General features: G+C 40.7%; 1 protein-coding gene and 1 long non-coding RNA gene across 2 annotated transcripts in view; both read right to left on the bottom strand.

Moving 5' to 3' along the window:
* Positions 1–13,582, bottom strand: part of LOC129174305 (cadherin-12-like) — a 100,096-nt gene extending 86,514 nt beyond the window's left edge. The window contains exon 1 of the mRNA XM_054766166.1: positions 13,306–13,582. The gene's annotated coding sequence lies outside the window, so the exon portion shown is untranslated. The remainder of the gene's footprint in view (positions 1–13,305) is intronic.
* Positions 13,583–23,395: 9,813 nt separating this feature from the next.
* Positions 23,396–25,162, bottom strand: LOC129174207 (uncharacterized). The gene is made up of 4 exons (XR_008567383.1): positions 25,106–25,162; positions 24,576–24,607; positions 24,233–24,298; positions 23,396–23,674 (listed from the first exon to the last, which is right to left on the bottom strand). It is a non-coding gene; the product is annotated as an uncharacterized LOC129174207 (long non-coding RNA).
* Positions 25,163–25,913: the final 751 nt, after the last annotated feature.

Below are 25,913 nucleotides of genomic sequence, written 5' to 3'. Positions count from 1 at the left end.
CAACCAAAGCAACACAAGGCCCCTTTCTGACATGAATGGAAAAGGCACAATTATTTATTTGTCTGTTTATAGAAATGTGACATTTTTCCAACACCAAGAGTTTTTACAGAATTTAAAATCAAATCAAATAAAATAAAATATTTTTTTAAAGTTCAGTAACCAGAAGCATGAAGAAAAAAAAGGATAAATGAACAAATGAAAGGAATGTTTTTTCCAGAATTTGTATGTAAAAAATCAGAAGCATGAAGAAATCAATGAATTACCTACCAACTAAATATATACAAAACATGTTTAGTTCAAAAAAACATCTAAAAAAGAAAAACTATTTAAATATTTATTTTAAAATACATATTCTGGCCTAAATTGCCATTTGTACTGAGGCAAAAAATAATAATTATTATTATTATAATTATATTTAATTGCATATTTGATTTTGTTTTCAATTAACTAAATACCCAAGTTTTTTTAAATGGTCAAAAAAATAAATAAATCATCTAAAAATGTAAATGCAAAACAAAAAAATCCAATAAAAAATCTAAATAAATATAATAATATATAATAATTATTATAATAATAATTATATAATAATAAATATCCAAATTGCAAAGATTTTTTTTTAATTAAAAACAAAAACATTGCTATCGTGAGACCTCATCTGACTCCAAAAAAGAATAAAAAGTTGGTGAAGAATGATCAAGAAGGTGTAAAACGCAGGAAAAGGGGCCTGGATGGCGGCTGAATGAATGACACAGATTTCCGTAAATAAAACGCAAGGTTTCCAAATGAAGACCGCAAGTGTGGCGCTGATAATATGCATATTTTTTTCAAAGTATCAGAGTGTGTGGGGGAGGGGGTGAAAAAATGATTAAGGCTTGATGAGCAGCCGCGTCGTGTGTCCGCCTCTCCATGTTTCCCCCGGCCGCCTCCAGACTCCGATGCTGATTTCCCCCGAGCGAGTGTTAATTATGTAATTCATGCTCATATCCAGATAACAGCCAGCGTGTGCGTTCGCCGCATGTCGCTTATTTCAGCCTTTTCTTCTCCTCGAGTTTGTGTATCATGTCACAATAAGGCGGCAAATAAACCCACACCACCGAGAATCAGCGGATTCCTCAAAAGTGAAGGGTCGCTCATTTCGTGCGTCGCTCACGACGTCGTCACGTTGCGTCCGCATTTAAACGACGACGAACGTCATGTTAGCGAAACGCTGAGCTCTGTGTCATCTTACTTTAGTGCTTGAACAGCCAATTAGCCCAGAATGTGCTACATGGCAGCACATGTGTGCTAACACTAGCGGTGCTTGCAAATGTGTCTGATATTTCGGGACTTTGTGCTAACTGTCAAGTGAAAATACCAATTTGCTGTCACTGTTAGCCATAACTACTGTAGCATCGCATATTCACCTCCTCACGCAGCATTAATAGCATTGACAACAGCAGTAAAGTACATATATATTTATATATACTGTATATATACTATATACTGTATATATATATATATAGTGTGTCCTGTGTAGTTTATTTGTACTTTAATGTCTATATTTTTGTTGCTTAAGGATCTATTGCAAACATATAATTCAGGAGTGCTCTGCTATTTTTAAGGATCTCCTGCAAAAATGCTAATCAAAGATTCTCAATATGACAGAAGCGCGGCATCATTTCAAGGACCTACTGAAAAAATGTTTCTCAAAGATCCTTAACTTGGTTGGAGCGCTGCTGTTTTTATGGAATCGCTGTTTTTCGGGATTTGCTCTAAAAATGCGAGTCAAAGATTGTGTACAAGACAGGAGCACTGCTGTTTTTAAGGATCTACGCCACAAATACCAGTCCAAAGATCCACCATGGCAGCATCACTTTGCTGTTTTTAATGATTTACTGCTCAAATGCTGGTCAAAGAAGGTTTTTCAGGACCTAATGCATACATGCTAGTCAAATATATTCTATTTGTCAGAAGCTTTTAGCTGTTATTAAGAATCTGATGCTAAATGCTAACAAAAATTCTCTATATGACAGGAGCACTGCTGTTTTTAAGAACCTACTCTGCAAACACAAGTCAAAAATCCTCTGTGACAGCATCACTCTGCTGTTTTTAAGGATCTGCCGCTAAAATGCTGGTCAAAGATCGTCTGTCAGGAACACTGCTGCTTTTAACGACCTAGTGCAAAAATGCAAATGTCAGAAATCCTCTGTGACAAGAGAACTGCTGTTTTTAAGCATCTACTGCATGCATGTTAGTCAAAGATATTTTGTTTTTCAGAAGCATTTAGCTGTTTTTAGGAATCTGGTGCTAAATGCTTGCAGAGATCCTCTATATGACAAGGGCATGACAGGAACACTGCTATTTTTAGGACTTACTCCACAAGCAAAAAATCCTCTATATGACAAGAGCACTGCTGTTTTTGAGACCTACTGCTAAAACACCAGTCAAAGATCCTTTATGACAGCATCACTTTGCTGTTTTTAAGGATGTAATACTAAAATGCTGGTCAGATATCCTCTATATGACAGAAACGCTGCTGTTTTTGAGGACCTCATACTAAAATGCTACTCTAAAGATCCTCTATGTGACAAGATAAGTGCTGTTTTTAAGGATCTACTGCATAAATGTTAGTCAAAGTTATTCTATTTGTTGGAAGCTGCTGCTAAATGCTTGCAAAGATCATCTACAGTATACAGTATGACAGGAGCACTGCTGTTTTTAAGAACCTACTCCACAAACTCCAGTCAAATGTCCTCCATGACAGCATCGCTTTGCTGTTTTTAATGATTGCTGCTGTTAAAATGATGGACCTGTGTATGACAGGGACACTGCTGTTTTTGAGGACCTACTGCTTAAATGCTAGCCAAAGTTGTTTTTTTAATGAGAAGAGCGCTGCTGTTTTTTTTCCAACCCACTGTCGAGATCCTCGATGACAGGATCGCTTTGCTGTTGTTAAGGATCTACTTCTAAAATGGTGGCCAAACATCCTCTATTGACAGCAGCAGTGCTGCCTTTGAGGGCCTGCTGCTGAAATGCTCGCCAAAGATTGTCTATATGACAAGAGAAGTGCTGTTCATTGTCAGTAAATGTTGTTTGGTGTCGTTTTCTCCACATTTAGCTCATCTTGTGTTAAAGTCACGACTTCCTGCCACCTGTTGGACTTGTTTTGTTTTTTTTCTCTCCCCCTCCAATCCGCCCTCACAGGGAATGAGCGCCTCAGCTCACACCTCCTTTAATCTCCGCCAGGAAGCAGAAGGCGGTAAACACAATGCATTAACGCGTACCAAGTCACGCATTCATCCACCTGGCCGCACTTTGCGTCCTCCTCCATTCATCACCCCAGGGAGGGAGGAAGAGCAACGCTTTGACCTTGAAGAAGTGGCGCCCTGGAAGACGGCGAGATCTCGCCCGTGTCAAGATGATTTCTTATTCTATTTAATGGGAGCAATGTGATGCTTTATCACTTCCTGCGCTGCTTTCTTAGGCTGTGCCTTCTTTAAATGTGCACACTTGGGGATAACTAAGAAACATCCCATGCGTCCGCCCCCTCTTCTTCTTCTTCTTCTTCTTCTTCCAGCCCTCCGACTCCTCCTCCTCCTCCTCCTCAATGACATTTTACTGGGAGGCATTTGTTGCCAGATAAGCTTGAGTGAACACGGAGAAAGTGTCTCTTTGTCCTTCTGCGCTCATTTCACAATGAAAACAACACAACCCACATCGGACTCATCTCCGGGAAACACTTTTATGTATTTTTCTATCATTATTGCGCTATAAAGTCTTTCCCGAGTGGCATTAATCAGCGACGACGAGGAAAAGACACTCTTTTTTTTTTTTTTTGCCTTTTGCTTGAGTATGGATGATGCCACCTGTGGCCTTTTGCGGGGTATGGGTGACCAAAGCGCGGCCCAGGGGCCATTTGAGGCCGGCACTTCTTTTACTTGCTTATTCTAAACATAAACCTAAACACGGCAGGAAAAATGGTGCTCATATTAGATGACAAAGTTGCATACGGAGGCTGGGTTAAGTCACACGTCACAATCAAAACAACCCTCACATTGGATTCAATTGTAAAAAAATAAAACTAAACTAAAAAGGTGTTCAGATCAATAAATATGTATATATTAATAAATAAAAAAACAAGCAACATGCGTACGCAGTATACATAAATTCCACTGTATAAGCCGCACCCACTAAATTTAGAGAGAAACAGATTTGTACATATATAAGCGGCACCGGACTATAAGCACGAGGCAGTGAGGACCGGGCAGCTCTTTATTTTTAGACAGGAGCCAAACGTGAGCTATGACAAAACCTACGACGAGCTGGTCAACCAACTGGAGATTGCAGGTCATTACTCAATATAACAGTCTGACTCATGGCGTCATCTTACAAAGAACGCTAAACTCATCACGCAGCAACTTAACACTCAAAAGGTAGCTGGGAGATATACAATACAAGTACCAATACAAGTTTAAAAGGGAAAAAAGTATTTTAATGTTTTCTCATAATGCATTTTGTCTGAGCAAAGCATTTCATTGGAGGACAAGTGTCATAGAAAATGGATGGATGGATGGCGCTCTGTCCAGCAGAGGCAGCCAGAGGAGCCCAGAGGGACATCACTGCAGCGCCCCGGCAGGTGAATGCTTTGCTTGAATGCAATGCATTATGAAAATACATTACAAATATAGTTATACATAAATAGTTATAGCTATGTGTAGTTATATTATTAATGGTTGTTTTTTTTCATTTTAAATTCATATTGGCACTTGTATTGTGTATTTCCCAGCTACCTGTTTGAGTGTTTAGTTGCTGTGTGATGAGTTTAGCGTTCTTTGTAAGAGGACATGGTGAGTCAGACTGCTACATCGATTATGACCTGCGATGTTCAAGGGGCTGACAAGCTCATTGTGAGTTCATTGAGAGCTCGTGATCGGTTCCTGCCAAATAAAGATCTTTTGTATGTAGTGAGTTGTCTTCTCAAATTAAAAAAAGGTGAAAAATGATTAAGACGGTGTTTACTCACGTTGCACTCATGTCAGGAATTGGTTGTTATTGTGCTTTAAAGTCTTGCAGTCCCAACGACACTGCATGAACGTATTATAACACATTATATCGGGACTGTCTGGGATGTAGCTTGCCGTTACAACTCCATACAGACGGTGGCGGTATATGTTAAGGGGGGGTTACACGAAGCTCGTATGGAGGTTTGCTGCATTTGCCAGCCTGTACCATGTGACTGTTACAGGAAGTGGTGCAGATTTTGACGGCAATAAAAACCCCTCAGGCTTTGTTCAATATGTGATGGAGAGTGGCAGCAAGTTCAGAGTTTGGATAACGTTTACACAGCTTGGAGAGTTTATAGAGAGAGGCAGTTGATAAGAGTTTGATAGCTAATTTTAACATTATTTCAGACGCATTAGGTTTGCTTATCAACAAGTGCTCAAAGCTGAGGTGTTTATTGTGTTCCAAGAGGATGGGCACAATAACAACACCTCATCCATGCTACGGGATTAGCGTGCCGTGCATGAGAATGAGGAGGAAACGGGAGCGTCACCCAGCCAAGGTAAGTCATTACAACATTACACACTCACAATAACAATGTTTCCATGCTGGCTTTTGGTTATTGTGTAAATAAAGACAGGTAACACATTCTGTATTTATCCCCTTTGGATCACCAGGAAACATGCGCATACACCAGGGGTGTCCAAAGTGTGGCCCCGGGGGCCATTTGTGGCCTACGGCTGTTATTTTATTGGCCCACAGTACATTTAAAAAATATAATTTAACAAGAAAACTAAAGTAAGTTGTAGCTTGATGAGAAAAATAAATAATGTTGTAATTAAAAAATGCCATTTTAGTAGCATGACGTTGAAATATTAAAGTGACTTTTTTTTAAAGTCTTAATGTGAAAAACAAACAAAACAACAAATGAAGTTATAATTTTTGGAAAATTAGGTTGGGAAGTTCTAATCTTATGAGAATGTGAACAAAGTCAGAATTACGAGAAGAAAATTACCCAGAAGAAAGTAGAAGAAATAGTTGGGAAATTAGAAAAAAAAAAAACAAGCAACAGCAGAAATGGTAAAAAACAAGATGTAATTTTAGATGAGAATTAAGTCAAAATATTAAGAAAAAAAGTCATATTGTAACGAGAAAAAAGTCACAATTGAAATATTTTATCACAACTTTTATATCATATACAAGAAGACCATTTTTGAAGGTCATTTAAGAAAAAAGTAGAAATATTTGGAAAAGTAAAAAAAAAAAAAATCGGCTATACCAGGAAGCTAGGATGCAGTTTTCCTTGAAATTTATACAAAATATCAAAGTGGCCCCTGCATCCTTTCTTTTTTCATTGTGTAGAAAAAGTTTGGACACCCCTGGCGTCCACGGTCCTTCATTGTGGATGATGCTGCATTCAGGTGTACTGTATATGTTTACAATTCAACACTGTATATATATTTTCCTTTAGGCCGTGAAGGCCATGGTGGAGTTCTAGTATACATCAGCTAAGAAGAAAGCTAAAGCAGAAAAGGCGGCTGCTGTCAGCCTTTCTTCTGACATGTGGACATCCATCAGCGCGGATGCCGACCCGGCTGGAACATGACACTTCGTGGGCGAGAAAACCACTGCTGAAATAATGACATCTCTGATAGGAGGAATGGAGAATCACTAATGAGGTGACGTGTGAGAGTGCTGAGGCTTGGGCACCATGTTTGCATTGCACATCATGAAAAAGGCATTGTTCGAAGCAAGAGAGCTTTTCAGCTACATTAGAAGCAGCATCATTGCTGACTTCTGAACATCAGATTGTTGCTCGCTGCCTCCGAAGTTGTCCCCCTCATGAAAATGCTGGAGGACGTGACAAAGCCGGCACCTGCGGTTGCATTGGAAATGGGAGGCAATCGATGGGCATCATGTCTCTTGCTCCACTCCTGCTTTAAACAAATAGGATTTTTCGGACAAACAAAAGCACTGTGGAGGTCCAGCGCTGCCTTTCAGAGCCAAACATATGCAGGTTGGAAAACCCTCTGGAGTTCTGGGAAAGGCAAAAATGACAAAAATACCCAAATTTCTATCATCACAGTCATTCCCAAGCGGCAGAACAGACACGGAAATTCAATGCATCACACAACGGGAATCGTGGTTAGGATGCAGCTGCCTGTCATTATGCACCTGGCCACTAGGTGGTTTCATGTGCTTGTGAAGCTTTGAGAGATGAACCCTTCTCTCATCGAAGCTTCATGTCACCTTCGCTATGGTGACTGCTCACGTAACACATACAGAGCACACGATGCAACCTTAAAGTAAACGTCTGCCCATGAGCGCAAAATTACACACCTCAAGGCATGCTGGGTACACTAGTGAGTAATCGGACACATTTAGAGACGTTTTCTGGTCTTATTGGACACTTATGTCTGGAGACAGACATAAAAGCACGTATCGCTCTTCTCAACAAGTGACGGGTCCTGTCCTGCTCATGGCCTTCCCTCATCCAAAAGCATCTAAAATCTCCTCTGTGCCATTACAAATATGTTCATTTGAATTTCTAACCATACTTGTTTTGCTCTGTATGTTTTCTTGCTCACTTTTTAATGCATCATGGCCAATTATGCAAATTAGATGATGATGTCGCCTACTGCCTGTGTGTCTTGTGGGAATTACCTACACTATACATCCGATGCACCGCATTGCCTCTGCTGTTGCCGTTTTCCTTTTTTCCTGGTTTTAATCTCTGTATCGTGCGCTACCGCCTCCCCTGGTGAGGTTTTTTTTTTTTTTTTATGTTAGCAGTTGCTGTGCCTCCTTTCCCTCTCAGTTATTGTGCACTTTGCGTAGTGCGTGTCGATTCGCTCAGTGTAAGCATGATTAAAGACTCCGTCTCTGCATCCCAGACTCCAGCCCTGAACAGAACCTGAAAGATCTTTCGGCTTTTGCATGAGATTCGTGCAATACAGGGATGTCCAAAGTGCAGGTCAGGGGCCCTTTGCGGTTCAAAAAAATAAGCTGCGGTATTTTTTTTAACTGCTACATCAGGGGTGTCCAAACTTTTTCCAGTGAGGGCCACACAGTGAGAAATGAAAGGATGCCACTTTGCCGCTTTGATATTTTGTAAATGTGCTAAGAAGTTATAGAGATTTCACGAAAAATCTGCATCCCAGCTTTGTGATATAGGTGAAAAACATTATTAGCATTAGTATTAACATTAGCATTAGCATTAGCATTAGTATTAGCATTGGTATTTGTATTAGTGAATTTTGGTCTTTGCTCTTTTTTTCACATTTTTGGTGTTTTTTTTTTGTTTTATTTCAAAATATTTAAACTTTAGTCTTAAATAATCTTCGTAAATTTTCTTCTTGTAATATTTTGACTTTATTCCCATAATTTTATAACTTTTCCACAACCTAATTTTCCCAAAACTACAACTTTATTTTGTTTTGTTTCTCATATTACAACTTCAAAAAACAACTTCTTTAATATTTCAACCCCACGCTGCAGAAAGGACATTATTTTTCCTAATAATATTATGAGTTTATTATCATAAAATGTTGGCTTTTTTTCTCATTAGTTTATGAACTTTTTTCTGTTTTTTTTTCCATTTCCATTTTTTAAATTTGGAAACTATTTCAACCTTCTTCTTGTAAATGTTCTTCTCATAATATTATGACTATATTCCCATAATATTGTAACTTTTTCCCCAAACTAGTTTTCCGTTTTCCAAAAAAAATATTTTGTTCTGTTTGTTTTTCATATACAGCTTTTAAAAAAATAACATAATTTTTCTTTAATATTTCAACTTTATGCTACTAAAATAACATTATTTTTCCTCATACTATTCTGACAATATTCTCATTACAATGTTTGTTTCTTAATATTTTCACTTTATTCTTGTAATATTACTGCTGAATTTATTTTTTTTTTGTTACATTATATTTTTAGAATATGCAGCGGGCCAATATAAAACTAACCGTGGGCTGCAAACGGCCCCTGGGCCGAACTTTGGACAGCCCTGCTCTACCTAGTCTATACATTAAAATTAAACACTGCAACATTAACAGAGGATGAGGGCCAAGAAAAACAAGAAAATTGTGTTAATGTTAAAAGGAAAAGTGGGGCCGTTTTAGAAGCTGTATATGATGCATAAGAAATGAATATAAACACTGTATTTCAGAAGTGGCATCAATCCACTGGCGTACATTCCCAAAGCAACAAGGACAAATCATATATTCTTAGCATAAAACGACTCACAGCCCGCGTACAACATTACGGATAAGATAAGTATAGGATAAGAGCCAAGAAAAACTGTGTTAATGTAAGGGGAATATGCAAAAATGTTGCATAATTACAGCATCCAATTCAATAAATACATGCATTAGCCACCATAAATGCTGGGGAAAAAGGTACTAATAGCACAATTGGACTTAGAAAACAACATGAGACCTTCTTAACATGGCAACCATGGAGCCTCTGGATTTGTTTGGAAGCAAGGGGGGCGCGTTTAATTGCGAAAAAGCTAGAAAATGAAAAACTAAACAGCAAGATGTCAGCAAAAACAGTCCGAGGAGCAGTGATTAAAACACCGGTTAGGGAACCTAACCTAACCCGAACCTTTTCACTACACGCATAATAATAAGCCCGACAGTATGTGTTTTCTACAGTACATCGTGCATATGTGCCACTCAGTTGTCTTTAATGAAATAAAATGAACCCCCTTCCCTGAAGAAATCGTTACAGTCTAACTTTGGGCCGAGTACACTAAAAGTCATTCACCTGTGTGACAGCAAATCTTTGCCCACTGCCGTCCGTGTTTAAGCTCCCAGTCGAGTCTGCTCAGCTTGTTTATGGAGAGGATGGATCCTCGGGACTCCACAAGCAAGAGCTTTGCAAATATGCTCACTCCTGCTCGCCTCAGGTGGAGAATGTGCTGGAATTCTCTAAGGAACGCCAAGCAAAAGCCCCCCTAGGGGGCTCTTTGGGCTATTTTACAGACTTTTGTGCAGCGGTATTTGGACTGTGCATGTGTAAAAGTGAGTTTCTATATAAATAGCAGTGAGTGTGACCTCACTGTAGGTCAGTGGAATGTTCAAATATGTGATGTGATGCTGCAAAAAAGGCACAAGAAGAGTCAACGAAAACGAGCTTCAGACAGCACAGCATCCTCCAGCAAAGATTTCATAGGGTAGAAAAACTGCGCGTCTCCAGGTAACAGCACCCTTTACACGTCTATTTCCGACTCAAAGTGCGATGCTCGCATCAGCAGGGAGGCTTCTCGTGTGCGGGAACGCGTTGGTCTGCATCATCTGAGTAATACCGGCTGTTCTGTGTCAATTTGGAACTCAAGTGGGGCAAATTTCTCCTCGAGCAGACATTAGAAGGTGTTTTTAGGTAGGGTTTGCCTAAAAACTCATACAAAATACTACAAAACTATAGCAATATAGTTATAGTTACGTGAACTGATCCATAGGGTTTTATAGCTGCTATTCGCCTAAACGTGAGGCTCAGAGCTAAATTTCTTGACATTCAAATAGCCAAATGTCAGATAAGACACGTCTTTAAGAGAAATACAAGCATGTCAACATGTGAAAACAGTCTTAAAACACAATTATCTGCATGCTAACTTCGCCAGTTATTGGAACCTCACTCCATTCATGCAAGCGGCAAACATGAACCGTGCCCTCTGCTGGTGATGAAACACATGACACCTCCACTGCGACAGCATCACCTGCTCAAACTGCGTACAGTAATTCATTCTTACGACGACAGCTTCGAACTTGAACCAATTTCCAAGCGGTACATGTAATCTTGGAGTGTCACAGACGCATTTGCACGCTTCATTTAGAGGAGAACAGTGTCAAGATGAGTCGCTGAGGAGGCCAAGGAGACTCTCTCCCCCCGTTATTGATTCCATTTAAGCCCCTCGCCTCTTTAATGGACGCTTGGAAAATGTGGCAACTTTTCTTTTTGGACAGAAGACCAAAGAACTCTCTCGGAATCAAACAGGCAGGCCTCGGCTTAGCGCTCTGACAGTCCAGCAGAGATCATAGAAAGGACAACGTCTCAAACTTTTTCAAATAACGTATTCAACTTCTTTCCCGAAAAGTGCGTAGCTTAAGTGCGTAGGACTCGGATTTGAAGGTGTAATCTTCTTGTTGAGAGACAGCTCAAAGGAACAAAAACGACCAAACACAAACAGAAACTACAATAGAAGCATAAAAATTGCCGCAATACTGAAGTGATTCCAATGATCACAAGTACAGCCCATTTTTACGAACTTTTTCCGACAAAATTGTATTGCAGTGTTGTGTTACACTTTTGTACACCGAAGAGGTGCCTTTGATGACGAAGAATGTTTTGAGTTTATCGTCAATAGAACTTTATACGTCCCCAAATCGTAGGTCGATACGCTTGTGTACGATACGCTTGTGTACGATACGCTTGTGTACAACAAATAGGTGCCTTTGATGACGCACAATCAACGCAAGAGCGCTGCTGCAAAAGTGGTACTAAACAAGCTTGAGTATCTTCTGTTTATCGTCAAAGGCTACAAACCGTTCACCACCCAAAATCGCAATGTTTCATGTTAGGTCGTGACACTAAAGAGGATGTGCCTTCGATAACAAACAATGCAGGACAAAAGCAGTACAAAACAAGTTTATCGTCAGTAAAAACAATAAGAACTTTTTCCGCCATGACATAACATCGTACAGTGTTGTGTTACGCTTGTGTACAAGGAAGAGGTGCCTTTGATGATGCACAATCAGCGCAAGAGTGCTGCTGCAAAAGCGGTACTAAACAAGCTTAGCCAACTTGTCTTGAGTTTATCGTCAGTAAAGACCACGAACTGTTCACGACCAAAAGTCGCAGTGTTTCATGTTTATGGTTGTGTACACTAAAGAGGAAGTGTCTTTGGCGACAAACAATGCAGGACAAAAGCACTACAAGACAAGTTTATCCTACTTCTTCTGAGTTTACCGTCTATAAAGACAACAACTTTTCCGACATAAAATCGTACGTTTCTGTTAGGCTTGTGTAAAGGGAAGAAGTGCCTTTGATGACGCGCAACCAAGGCAAAATAAGTACTGAACAACGTTAACCGATTTATCTTCAGTTTATTGTCAATAAAGACTATTATCTCTTTATGACCCCAAATCCCAGTGTTTTGTGTTCCCAGAGAATGCAGGACAAACAAGTTTATCGTGCATTTATCATCAATAAAGACTAACAACTTTTTCCGACCCACCATCAACGCAAGAGTCCTGCTGCAAAAGCCGTACTAAACAACTTTAGCCGACTTACCTTGAGTTTTTACGACCCAAAGTCGTAGTGTTTTGTACAACGAAGAGGAGGTGCTGTCGATGACAAACAATGCAGGACTAAAGCTATACAAAACGTGTTGTTTTGTGTTTATCGTCAATAAAGACAATAAGTTGTCGGTCGGAGTCATCCAGGTCTTGGCTAGGACCACACACACGTACCAAAAAGTGACATCATTCGGATTATAACAGGTTAAGACGGCAATTTGCGGTTCTGCTTTGTGCACAGTGGCCCCACTGTGTGCTCTGACGGGTCCAGCTCCTCGAGGGTTTAATTTGATTATATCCAAGCAGGTGTTTTGCGGCGGAACTCTGATAAGACCACTGTTTGGACTTTAAAGTGACTTCCATAGAAGGTTATTTGGCTGGCTGGACGTGATGGTTCTGGTGCAATAAAAACACGCACTGCCTTCCAAGTGTGTGCAAGCATTAGGACTCGGGTAGGAAGGAGTGAGTGGATGGAAAGCAAAGTGTACATAGTGATGGAACATTTAAATGTAAGTCAATGTGGCTCCTCGGTCGGGTAATTCTGACCCGTCTCTCATGCAGGGCTCATCTAAATAAGCATCTGCAGCAGGCAGATAGAGGAGGTGGGGGTTGGGGGAGGCAGGGTTGCATGTGTGATCCCTTGTTTCACTGCAAATCAGATTCCGTCAAGCCTCTCGGATTGTTGCCTCTAATCCCGGGTCCACACGGCGGGAATGCTCAGAACCGATGGTAATATCGCCGGGATACACTGTGGGCAAACAAATGCTTTAATCCCGAGCCTGACACTGAGCAGCACACGTCCATGTCGGGTCCACGTACCCAACTTCCACACAAGCGCACACCGGCGTCTGCAGTTGGTCGGGATCAAAGTGCCAAAAGCACTTCCATCAGCCACAAATGGGTCAAGCCAATCAAGCCTGGTGACACTCTAAAGCTCAATTACTGAGCATTCCGCCCTGATTCCTGTCTGCAAGGTGTGTTAATACCTGCAGACAGGACAAAAAGAGACATTTACTGCACTCACCCTCAGTGGGACGCTTGGAAGCCCGTTTTTAAATCCAAACTCTCCAGCCTGGCGGTCCACCACCTCCGAGCTCCTCTCTCTTCTCTTCTCTTTAATTCCCACCCTCGTCCTGTCGTCCTCTCATGCTTCCACGCTCCCCCCGCTGGGAACACTTGGACCTCAGTGGACCAGGACTGTCACTCAGAGTCTATGCATGCATGCAGAAAGAGAGTGCAGAAAGTGGCGTGCTGCATGTGCGCTCTGCAGACTGCCGACTGAGCGCGAAAGCAAGTGGGAGAGAGATGCTCTTGCATGTGTGTGTGTGTGTGTGTGTGGGAGAGAGAGAGTGTTAGAGAGACACACACACACACACACCATCTCCCTACGAGAGAGAGAGGGAGGGAGGGAGGATTAGAGGCAACTAGAAAGCCCCCACACCCCCTCACGTTCTCCTCCCCCAGTTGTGTTTCTACACACACACACACACACACAGTGAGACAATTAACTCTCATTGGCCACTTCATTAGGTCCAAGCGTGTAAGCAATGTGAGGAATGACACAACACCTTGCTCCAGATCTGCACCAAACAGTTCCAGCTTCCTTCGGGGACTAATTAGAAGCCCAACACAAAAGAAGGTGTACATTGTTTGACTAGTTTTTGCACAGCGACATGTTTATTATTGTGGTTTGTAGTCTACAGCGCTCCCCAACCACAATCATACAGAACACTGTTAAAGGAACCCTTGTTAGGGAACCTTGTCAAGAGTCAATTCATATTTTTCATTATTATAAGAAATTATGTAAATTAGTTGAAGATTAATCATGATTTGAATGTGCTTTTTAACTCCATTGTAAATGTTGATTTTTTACATTCTTTATTATTAATTAATATAATTAACTACAGTGTATTAACAATTTAATGTATTATCAATATGAATTAGACTCTATTATTTTATTTGAATTTTGGTTTGTTTTTTCTCAGTTTCTGCCATTCTTTTTTTTTAGGACTGAATGCGTCACCTGTAGGCTGGTGAGAGGGAGCTGGGGAGCACACCCGTCTATGATTTGGAACGAGGGTTTTGGTGAACCAACCTGCCACTACGTGCACCACGTCCACGCATGACACTGGGAGCAACGCTTACGTGCAATTACTGCACAACATGACACTTGTCGTTATCACCGTTTATTCACAATTCATTCGAAAACGGAGATTTTAAATAATGTAAAGTCAAATCATGAAAAATGTTACAAATGTAATGCTACTAGCTTTTATTATGTGTATTATTTTTAAATGAAAATTGTACATCATTAAAAATCAAATTATTCAAAATTGTAAAAAAAAAATAGTGCTACTAGCTTTTATTACCATGAATATGATAATTAATTAATAAAAATTCAAAAGTATTAAAAGTCGTGCTACTAGATTCTGTTAACATTAATATGATGCGTATTCTTTTAAAAAATGTAATTGAGCGCAATTATCTCTGTAAAGATGGCTTCATTTGTGTGTGTTTACCTTGTGTCACATGATTCTGCTTCACCCGAAGAAGGTAGCACTCGTTTTTAGTCATTCTTACTCAGCGCTGCCAACGTCGTCAGCAACCTCAAATGTACGTTGCTCTTTTGGTTTCACAGCAAACCACCCACGTCTTTACTGCGTGCCTTTAAAGGCGGTGACTAGACGGGTCTGGTGGGGAGCTGGCGCTCCTGTTTGATGCGTCTCTCGCTCCCCGCCTCGCCCCTCCATGACCAGGAGGATCAGCAGAGAGAAAGAATTACATCATGAAAACATCAGAACTTTACGCGTTTCTCTGAAGTCGGGCACTCTGCATATGCGTGACCTCAATTCTCTTATTTTCTTGTTTCGCATGATTTAGTGCCTTGCCGGGTCGTCCTCGTGACCGGCGTTTGGTATCCTCGGGAGCGTGGCGAACGGGCAGCTTTAACCTTTTAAAAAGAGACCTTGACATAACACGCTGGCAGACGTCACTCAGTGGGAAAAGGTTAGCGAGACATTAGCATTCTTTGTATTATATTTAGGGCCGTCACAAAGATGGACAAAGGCACTTTTTCTACCCGCTTTATGCCATAAAAGCACTTCTGGAAATCGCATTTGGCAGGTGGATGTTATTAGCGTTTCCTGCAAGCAAGATGTTAGCATTTTGACTGTAAAAGGTTGTGAAATGTGACTATTAGCATGATTTTGCTAAAAACAACTGAGCAGATTTACTCATTATATTAGCTGTCCGAGGATAAGCGGTATAGAAAACGGATGGATATGAGATTTCCTAGCAAAGAGCAGGCATGTGGTGGCGAGTATGGCGTTCACTCTGCAGCCCCCTAGAGGACTGGAGTGGAACAGCACAGGCTGTAACTCACCTCTGTTTGATTTTATGGCCGTTCTTTGACAACAGCACACGTTCACGCGCACGTAGATCTCGCAATTATGGAATTAACAAGCACAGCAATAAAAGAAATAACAAGAGAGAAGGCGCTACCTCACTTTATCTGCGTTCTACCGAGTGCCATTCTCCTTCAAATTGCATCCCGATCCTTTCAGATGGGAAATAAACAACACTGACAACTGCCTTTGTATTATTGCTCTTCCCCATTATGCTATTTCCTTTTTTTATTTTTTAACACAGCAGAGAGCCAACACAATTAGAAACAAAATAAATACAAACGTCCCCACATCTCACATGAAGCAGCAATAAAAGGGAAGCGGAAAAACTAAATGCATCCAAAAAAACCCCCAAAAAGCTGAAAGCTGTATTTAAATGTAGCGCTGCAGCTTTTATATGCTGAGCAGTGCTGGCTGACAAGGCTGCTCCCAGATCAAGCCTGTCCAGATGGCACGGTGCGGCCCGAGAGAACTCCTTTTTTTTTTTTTTTTTTTTTTAATCCTCTTGGCACCGGCCGAGCTAAGCCAGAGGTGGAACGGATGCTTGTAGTCAGGCGTCAGTCAGGACGCGCTAGCCCGCTGCTGCAATGGATGCACGGACGTGCGCAAAATAACATTTTGGCACGGGTCCATGATGAGGATTGACTGACATTTCATTGAAGGTCATGAAACATTGCTGCTGGCTCGCAGCCTGGATGCAAATCGAGCAAAATGTATGAGAAACGTCATCAAACAACAAAATGCATCCACTGTGTTATCGTGTTTTTATATCTCCAAGGTGCCACAAAAGTGTATTGGTGGTGGAATATAGACACTTTACAAGTGCCTTTGGTAAACCCGACTGGGAACACGGCATCGTGCGTGTCTGTAGCTTTAATGCTAAAGAGCTGTGCCAGACTGTGTCTCTCCATACAACAACGTAACATTAAGGAGTGGGACAGACGTTAGCAACACTAGCAGAGCTAAGTGATGCGAGAGCGCTAACATTACAATCCTATTTTAACAGCAAACTTATGCTAGGTTAGCCTATTCGCTGAAGAAAAACAAAATCAACTTATAGCTCCCACATCTGTAGCTGACTGATGGATGGTTCACTTTATTTTAAAATGTGTAGCAAAGCCTCTTTTTTTTTCAAATAGGGTTTTTGTTCTTGTGACGTCATGAAAAGCCGCGACTTCAAAAGCGGGTGTCTGAGCTCGAAGTGGGTAAATCAGAAGACCGACATGAAAGCTATGTGAGCTAAAGTGCTAACATTACACTCTTATTTTAACAGCACCATCATTCTAGGTGAGCTTATTTGCGAAAGAAAATCAAAAAGATCAAACTTACTGCTCCCACGTCTGTACCTGACTGACTGATAGTTGGCAGAGATCCAGGTGTCATTTTAAGATGTGTAGCAAAGCCTGAGCAAAGGATGAGGGGGGGCCGCTTGGATATTTTTATGTTTTTTTATGTTTTTGCCCGCCTTTGTGTTCAAAATAACGTGAAACATTTTGAATGGATTTGGATTAAATTTTCAGGAATTGTCAGAAATGGGATATGCAAGAACTGATTACATTTTGGGGGTGATCCGGACAACGGCCTGAATTTTTTAAAGGACTCTTTTAACATTGCAAGATAGCACCATTTTCGCCATTCGCCAAAAAATACAAGACAAGTTTCCAACAGGTTGTAAGGACTGATCCAACAAATGTAAGATTATTATTATTTTGGTGTGAATCACAATATGGCGCAGAGTGCTCTTCTAGATATGTCTTTTTTTTTTATTGTATTTTTATTTTATTTATTTTTTGCTCCATTTTTCCCATCTCTGCTGGGGGTTTTTTGTGTTTACTTTTATGTAACGGGCCACGAAAAAACAATTCATGGTCCGCACTTTGGACACCCCTGCTTGAGGGACACATCTTACTGTTGGAACATCATTAAAAAGTCACTTTTGCCTAATAGGGGAGATTTAACTAGGTTAACAGCTTTTATTAGGTTAACGAGACATTTTGGACAGTCGTGTGCATGCATTATTGTCCACATACTGTAGCGTATGAAGACGTGTGGCATTCGGCCTACCATGCTCAAAACAACATGCATGGAAAATCAATCAAAAAGTCAAAGTTCTCTTCAACGCGTCACCAACCCGTCATTGGAGGATGATGATGATGATGATGTTCCCGCTTTTGACTCGCCACGCTGGCAGCATGATCAAATGTACCACAAGACTCCGGAGAGTCCAAATATCGGAACAGCGCTTATGAATAGCATACAGTATCAGAGGCGGACGCGGCGGTGAATAATGATGCTGAATGGCTAATCCACCTAGGGAGTATTTACACTGCAAAACTAATGCACACTTACCATTCTGTGCTAATTGTGTCGGATTTATCTGTTAATTGACCACCAGAGGAGTGCGATGGCTCATCTCGCCTCCTCTCTGGGCGCCTTTTTTCCTCCCTTGCATCATCCACCAGTGGGGAAGGCAGACAAAAAGTGTTCAAAAAGAAGCCTTGATGAGATTTCAACTGCACACTCACCGGCCGCAACATTAGGTACACCCGTGCAAACGCAAATCCTGCCTTTACTGAGATAATAATGCTCATGTTTCAGCAAAATATGATGAGATGATGCCGAGAAACAACAAATTACAACTTTATTTCAATGACCGTTTAAACATGTCAAAGTTACGATCATGATTAAATCATTTTTACATCTAATAGGCATGGACGGGAATGTATTTTTAAAAGTTTTCAACTTTCATTTCTTTAAATAATCCATTTCTATTCTTGCTCATCAATCATTATCATTATCTTTTACATGTTAACACTTACAATATTTCACTTGCTTGCATTTTATCCTTTACATTTTGTTCACTTCCTGGTGCGAAAAGAACGGGAAGTGTAAAAAACACACACACACATCAAGAAGCAAGTATAGTAGGTGTTAAAATAATGACACCATAAACCTTGTGAAACGTTAAGGAAAAGGTAGAAATAATTGAAAAGCAAGGATAAAATAAGATTAAGTTTGAATAAAAGAGATAACAAACAGACAAGTTGTTCATTATAACCAGAAATAAGTTAGAATAAGTGGAGACGGTAAATAAGGCTGAATCACACACATTATATTTAATACATTTTTATATAAATTGAGCAATAATCAATACATGAAATGTATATCTTAATATCGTTGAATTTGGCATAATCTATGTTATTTTTCAGTTAACACTCCTACACAGAACATTGTTGGGGCAGCCCTCCCCTCACTGCAAGACATTTATAAATCTAGAGTCCTACGAAGAACACACAACCTCATCAAGGACAGCACACATCCACAACACTCATTATTCACACTCCTACCGTCAGGCAGACGCTACAGGAGTTTGACGTCCAGGACCACAAGACTGGCAAACAGCTTTTACCCACAGGCCATCAGGCTTCTCTTGGTATTAATGTCTCATGTTCTTACACATTTTCTTGTGTTTTCTTTTTTTTTGGGGAGAATGAACAGAATAAGAATTTCATTGCGTAGTATGACTACCTGTTGGACTGTGCATATGACAATAAAGACTCTTGAATCTTGAATCGCCTTGAATTTTCAATGGCTTCCTGAAGTCGTGTGCGTTCTTCTTGCTCATTGTTGTAGACCAGGGGGGTCCAAAGTGCAGCTCGGGAGTCATTTGCATCCCAGGGCCATCCCAGGTAAAAACAGTCATTTTACAACAATGTCAAAACTTTAAGTGAAAAAAATTCTAATCAACAACAAAAATTCAGAATTTTCCAAGGGTTTATTAATATTATGAGGAAAAATAACAAAATTTCAGTCGAAATTTTCAGTTTTAAAGTCATGTATTGTAGTCATCAGCACTGATGGAATATGGTGCATGTTTGCTAGCAGGCTAACTCCATTGGTAGGACCGCAGGTTACGATGCAGGGGATTGGGGTTCAAGTCACGGTCACCAACAAATATTTTACAGGTCCAGCACATATTGTAGTCATCATTACCAATACAATATCGTGCATCTTCGCCAGCAGGCTAACTCTGTAGATAGGACTGCAGGTGACAGTGCAGGGGATCAGTGTTCAAATCCTGGTCAGGGTCACCTAATATGTCATAGGGAGTTGCTTTCACAGTTGGCCAAATTGTTTTGTCTAAAAACAAATTTCTCCACAGCCAGCACGTATTGTAGTCATCAGCACTGATAGAATATAGTGCATGTTTGCCAGCAGGCTAACTCCATTGGTAGGACCGCAGGTTACGATGCAGGGGATTGGGGTTCAAGTCACAGTCACCAACAAATTTTTTCCAGGTCCAGCACATATTGTAGTCATCACTACTGACACAATATTATACATCTTTGCCAGCAGGCTAACTGTGTTGGTAGGACTGCAGGTTACGATGCAGGGGATCAGTGTTCAAATCCTGGTCAGGGTCACCTAACATGTCATATGAAGTTGCTTTCCAAGTTGCCCAATCTGTTTTGTCTAAAAACAAATATTTTCCAGGTCCAGTACTTGTTGTAGTCATCACTACCGATACAATATCATGCCTCTTTGCCAGCAGGCTAACTCTGTTGGTAGGACTGCAGGTTACGGTGCAGGGGATCTGTGTTCAAATCCTGGTCAGGGTCACCCAATATGTCATAGGGAGTTGCTTTCCCAGTTGGCCAAACTGTTTTGTCTAAAAACAAATTTCTCCCCATCCAGCACGTATTGTAGTCATCAGCACTGATAGAAAAATGCATGTTTGCCAGCAGGCTAACTCCATAGGAAGAAAAGACAAATGGCTTCCTTGCTACTTATCCAGGTCCAGCACGGAATGTCCTCATCACCTCCGATACAATTTCAGGAAGTGTTGCCAGCTGGCTAACTCAACTGGTAGGACCGCAGGCTGTGATGCAGGGGATGAGGGTTCAAAACCCGGTCAAGATAGATGGAAATGTGCATCCAGCTACATCTACTTGTTTTGTGAAGAAAAAGACAAATGGCTTCCTTGCTATTTATCCAGGTCCTCATCACCTTCCATACAATATGTGGAAGGTTTGCCAGCTGGCTAACTCAACTGGTAGGACCGGAGGCTGGAGTGCAGGTGATCAGTGTTCAAAACCAAGCTTGTGGTTGTATTTGGTTTTGTCTAAAAACAAATGGCATGCCCTCCTTTGTCCAGGTGCAGCACATATTGTCGTCATCACTACCGATACAATACTGGGAGCTTCAGCCCGCTGGCTAACTCAGTTGGTAGCACCGAGGGTTACGGTGCAGGGGACCGGGGTTCAAATCCCGGTCAGGGCCGCCTAACATGTGATAGGGAGTTGCATTCCCAGTTGGCGATTGATGTGGCACCATATATGTAGGGTCACCCTCAACGTTACTTATGGTAACACACGAAGACGGCGAAAGGACCCGCCTCCAGGATGATCCAGGGAAAGTTTAAGGAGGTGCCTCAGAGATCTGTCCAGCTGGGTGGAGTCAACATAAAAGGAGAAGTAGGCGTATAGGAAAAACAGGGGGCAGCGTGGGCGAAGGCGCGGGGGGGTGGAGCGGGGTGGGGGGTGGGGGGAGGGAGGGCGTTGGCGTGGGCGTGGGGTGGGTAGGAGTAGCCAGCGGGCCTTTTTATAAGTTCTCTTATTGTACTTAAAAAAACTTAGCACAAAATTCTTGTTCCACTTTCTCTCTCACACCAACTGGGAAAGCAGCACCAAGCCAGTTGTTGAGCTTCCCTGACCAGGTTTGAACCCGGATCCCCTGCACCATAGCCTGCAGTGCTACCAGCTGAGTTAGCCAGCTGGCAATCATACATGATATTGCATCGGAGGAGATGACTACCATACATGCCGGACCTGGCGAAACAGCAAGGAAGCCATTTGTCTTTTTCTAGACAAAAAGTATACCTGTAGCTGGATGGCCAACGCTTCCATCACTTGTTGAGCACCCCTGACCAGGATTTGAACCCAGATCCCCTGCACTATAGCTCGCAGTGCTACCAGTTGAGTTAGCCAGCTGGCAACCATGCATGGTATTGCATCGGAGGTGATGACTACCATACATGCTGGAGCTGGTGAAAGAGCAAGGAAGCCATTTGTCTTTTTCTAGACAAAAAGTATACCTGTAGCTGGATGGCCAACGCTTCCATCACTTGTTGAGCATCCCTGACGGCTATTTGAACCCCGATCCCCTGCACCATTAACCTGCAGTGCTACCAATTGAGTTAGCCAGCTGGCAACCATGCATGATATTGCATCGGAGGTGATGACTACCAAACGTGCTGGACCTGGAGAAACAGCAAACTGAAATTATCAGTATTATTTTTCATCATCTATAAGTGGATTCTGACCGACATCTTATGAGAACTTTGCCATTCATTTTCAAATAAAGAGACAGGAAGTATAAATATACACAAGACAAGTCCATTAAATGTGATGTCAATGTGAGGACCTACTGTATGCAGATAATGTAACTATAGCATTGTTCAAGATAACGCTGTATGTGTTTGCATTGATTATCATTACAGTACAGTATGTGTCCAGCTTGCATATGCTTCTTTTGGGCCACTAAACATGTTATTGATCCGCACAATTGATCTTTATCTCATTTCTATGTCGCTTCTTGATGCTTCTGCTTTATCATCCGGAGCATCCAGGACTGCCTCGCAGTGTTTAGGATGGAAGTGGGGGGCTCAGGTGCATCTCCTATTAGGCACTGTGCTAATGCAATCAGCGGGGGGGCTCTCTTCTCTGCATCATGGAGCTCCAGGCAAGACTGACTGACTCGTCCTCTCGGGGGAGGTTTTTTTTTTGTCAGACCAGAAGGGGACACTTTGGGCTCCCCCCCATCCAAAATGCAGCCACTTCCCATTAAGGGGGATGGAAGTATCTATTAGTCATGAGTTGCTATGGCCTTTTTGTTGAAGTTGAGTAAATACAGTATTTTTCACCACTGAGATGATTGATGTTACTGGCGGCCAAAGAATGTAGGACTATAAGTGACATTTGTGGCGGGTTTTGGTCAAAATGCTGACGTGTGATACTGTAATACCGCACAACTTTGGCTTCACTCTATCACGTATTAATACATCATGCTGTTTTGGGGTGGAATACAGCCTATTAGTAGTCAAAAATATGCATAAGTTGTGTATTTTTTACCTAAATGAAGCATTTTCAAGCATATATACAGCAAGTTCAACAGGCCTAAATTGACACTGTAGGAGTTAATCTCAACACTTTCAAAATGGGGTCCACTCGACAAAGTGTTATTTTAACACTTTTGAAAGTGTAGCCATTTTTACACCATTGTAGAGTCAATATTAACTATTTATATAGTTAAAATTTGACACTCCTCGACACTGACCAGTGTTGCATTTTTTTAACACTAGTGTGAGGTGTCACAAATTAATTATCTTAAGAGTCATTTAGCTCTTATAGTGTTATTTAAATACTCTCAAAGGAGTTGCAACATTAACACTATATGAGTGTTAATATACTACTTTACAATTAAAAAATAAAAAATCTAAAATGTGACACTAGTTGATGGCTTCATAATTTTTTTTTATACAACAAATACATTTACAACAGGCAGTAGCTTAAATGACACAACAGTAGGGCACTATGTATGCTCTTTGACAATTGTCATTGGAGCACTGCTTGTCAAATGGTCTGAAATGAGTCAGTTCATTTAAACACATGACAGAAAACTCAAGCGTTTGGTCTTCTATGCAGTACGTGTTAAACAGGTCATCATCGTACATCGTTTCTACATTACAGGCTATTATGTAAGCACATTCTTTGTGTATTGTTATATCACAGATCTTCTTGAACACAGGTAGATCAAAGCTACATCCAGTACATGTGAACAAACCAACATGGTACTCTGTACCGTAACTTCTCACCCAGTTGGTACTTGACACACTTGGAAGATGCTTGCAGACATCATGCCTGACCACGTTCCTCCCCGCCTTTCAAGTTGCAGATTGTTTTTGATGTTGTAGGGCCAAATGCAGATCTTCTAAAACAATCATTTTCATAGTGAAATGCCAGCTGCCGCTGTACCAACGACTTTGTGAGATTTAAAAAATCTTTACCACACCTTTTGAAAAAATTGTGTTTGGCTTCAAAACGCATGCACCACATACGGATAAGAGGGCCAATTTTTTGTATGCATCTTGGATAGTGTATCATCAAGGAAGATAGTGTATCATCAGGAAACAATGCTTTGAACTGAGTGTGGTGGTCACTCATCAGATGTTTCAAGTAAATGATCATTCCATCAGTTATGGTGTAGGAAAACACTATGTTGACAATCTGTATCAAAAGGAGGAGGAAGTTCCAGTGATCATTATTCCTTTTAAGGACATCACCAAATATAAGTGGAGCGTTACGTAGAAGACACCATGACTGGGCAGCATTCAGACCCAAATGTTTGCTCTTACCCATTTTTAACCAACTTGGTTTGTTTTTACGTTCTGAGTAACCATAATTAAAGCTCTGTATTCTGTCAGACAAGGCATTCAAAGAGACATATCCCAGTTTAACAAGGTACACAGGGGTCTCAAACTCAATTTACCTGGGGGCCACTGGAGGCAGAGTCTGGCTGAGGCTGGGCCGCATCAGGATTTCCACAAGAAAAGCTCTGATAAAAACATTCCAATGTTCTCAAATATCTTTATTTTTTAAAACACAAAATAAGATGAAAAAAAAATTAAGAATAAGAAAATAAATCAACCAATCAGTACTGATTGGTTGATTTATTTTCTTATTCTTAATTAGTTATAATTATAATAAATTATAATTAACTATAACTTTGTACATTATTTCATTTTGAACTCTTTTATCACGGTATTGTGATAAAAGGGTTCAAAATGAAATAATAATAGCAATAAAAGGGATAAAAAAAAGATATTACTTACCACATGAATGTGAAGACTCAAGGAAAGGTTTGCTGTGAATCAAGAAGAAAAAGATGCATCATTCTCAAAAATTGTGTAGTTTACTTCCAACACATGCCTGACTATTGTTTTTAAGTTACAGAAACAATTACAGTTGCCCAACCTTGATATCTTGTACAGGCTATCAAGTCCTTTGCTGTGGGCCGGCGAGGCCTACGTGTGGGGGGCATGTGCTCCTTGTGCCACTTAGCTAGTTAGTCATTAGCTCATTCAAAATGAAGACAGTATAATGAAGATATAACGTAGCGTTCACGTAGTGTACTTTGCCAAACGTTGCCAAACGTCAGTGCCAACTCAGCTCACAGCAACACTAAATAGAAAATATAACTTCGCAAAAAAAAAAAAACAAGCGAACATTAGCAAAGGCTTTGGATGAAAACAGCTGCCTCACAGTTTATTCGTCTTAAAGACAACAAAGGCTAACGTTTTTTATGTGCGACCGTCCAGGTAGAACATAATTCAGTAGTTGATCTATTTAAACGTTTACTTACCTACTGATGCAAAATGATTCCTAATTGCCAACTTCTTCCATCTGCTTTTCATTTCAGCAACGTGCAGTGAGGGGTGGAGTCTAAATGAAATGTCCGTGGGCGGAGCTTAAGACTTGAACACTGTTAGGTGTTAAATGGAGTGTGGAAGTCTTGTGAATGTCTTTATTGTGACACTAACAAGATTTGAACATTTTCAACACTCCATTTTAACTACAACACTTTCATGATCCAGTGTTAAATTTAACATTTTTAAGAAAATGCAGTGTTAGATTTACTCCAAATAGTGTAAGATTGACACTCCAACTTCAAGATTCTCATCATCCATCCATCCATCCATTTTCTATACCGCTTCTCCTCTTGAGGGTCGCGGGGGAGATTCTCATCAACACCGAAAAATTAACACTCACACTAAATGACTAAATGAAGTCAAGTACAAATGTAAGACATTCGGAGAAGACACATTCAAAGACACTGTGAATGATATGTACAGTACATACTGTATATCTACATACACCTGTACTGTATGTATGTATGTATGTATATGTACTGTATATAAACCTACACTGGTCACTAGGTGTCAGTAATGTTTAGTGAGACACACTGGCACCAGACTTAATCGCTGGAACAAGATTGCAAGTTTTAATTATCTCACAAAAGGCACAATAATCCATATCACTGGCTACTATTGCGGCCAAGCTAAAACTCAACTCTGAAACCCCGGCGTAACTTCCTGTCCGCCCCCAACTCAGCTCCTCTAGCACTGAAACAAATTTACAGCAACAGACACCAGCATGAGTTTTATTTATGT

This window comes from Dunckerocampus dactyliophorus, chromosome 21 (genome assembly GCF_027744805.1).
Source record: "Dunckerocampus dactyliophorus isolate RoL2022-P2 chromosome 21, RoL_Ddac_1.1, whole genome shotgun sequence".
NCBI classification, from domain to species: domain Eukaryota; kingdom Metazoa; phylum Chordata; class Actinopteri; order Syngnathiformes; family Syngnathidae; genus Dunckerocampus; species Dunckerocampus dactyliophorus.
The sequence above is the reverse complement of the archived record's forward strand: the minus strand, read 5'-3'. Positions and strand labels throughout refer to the sequence as shown.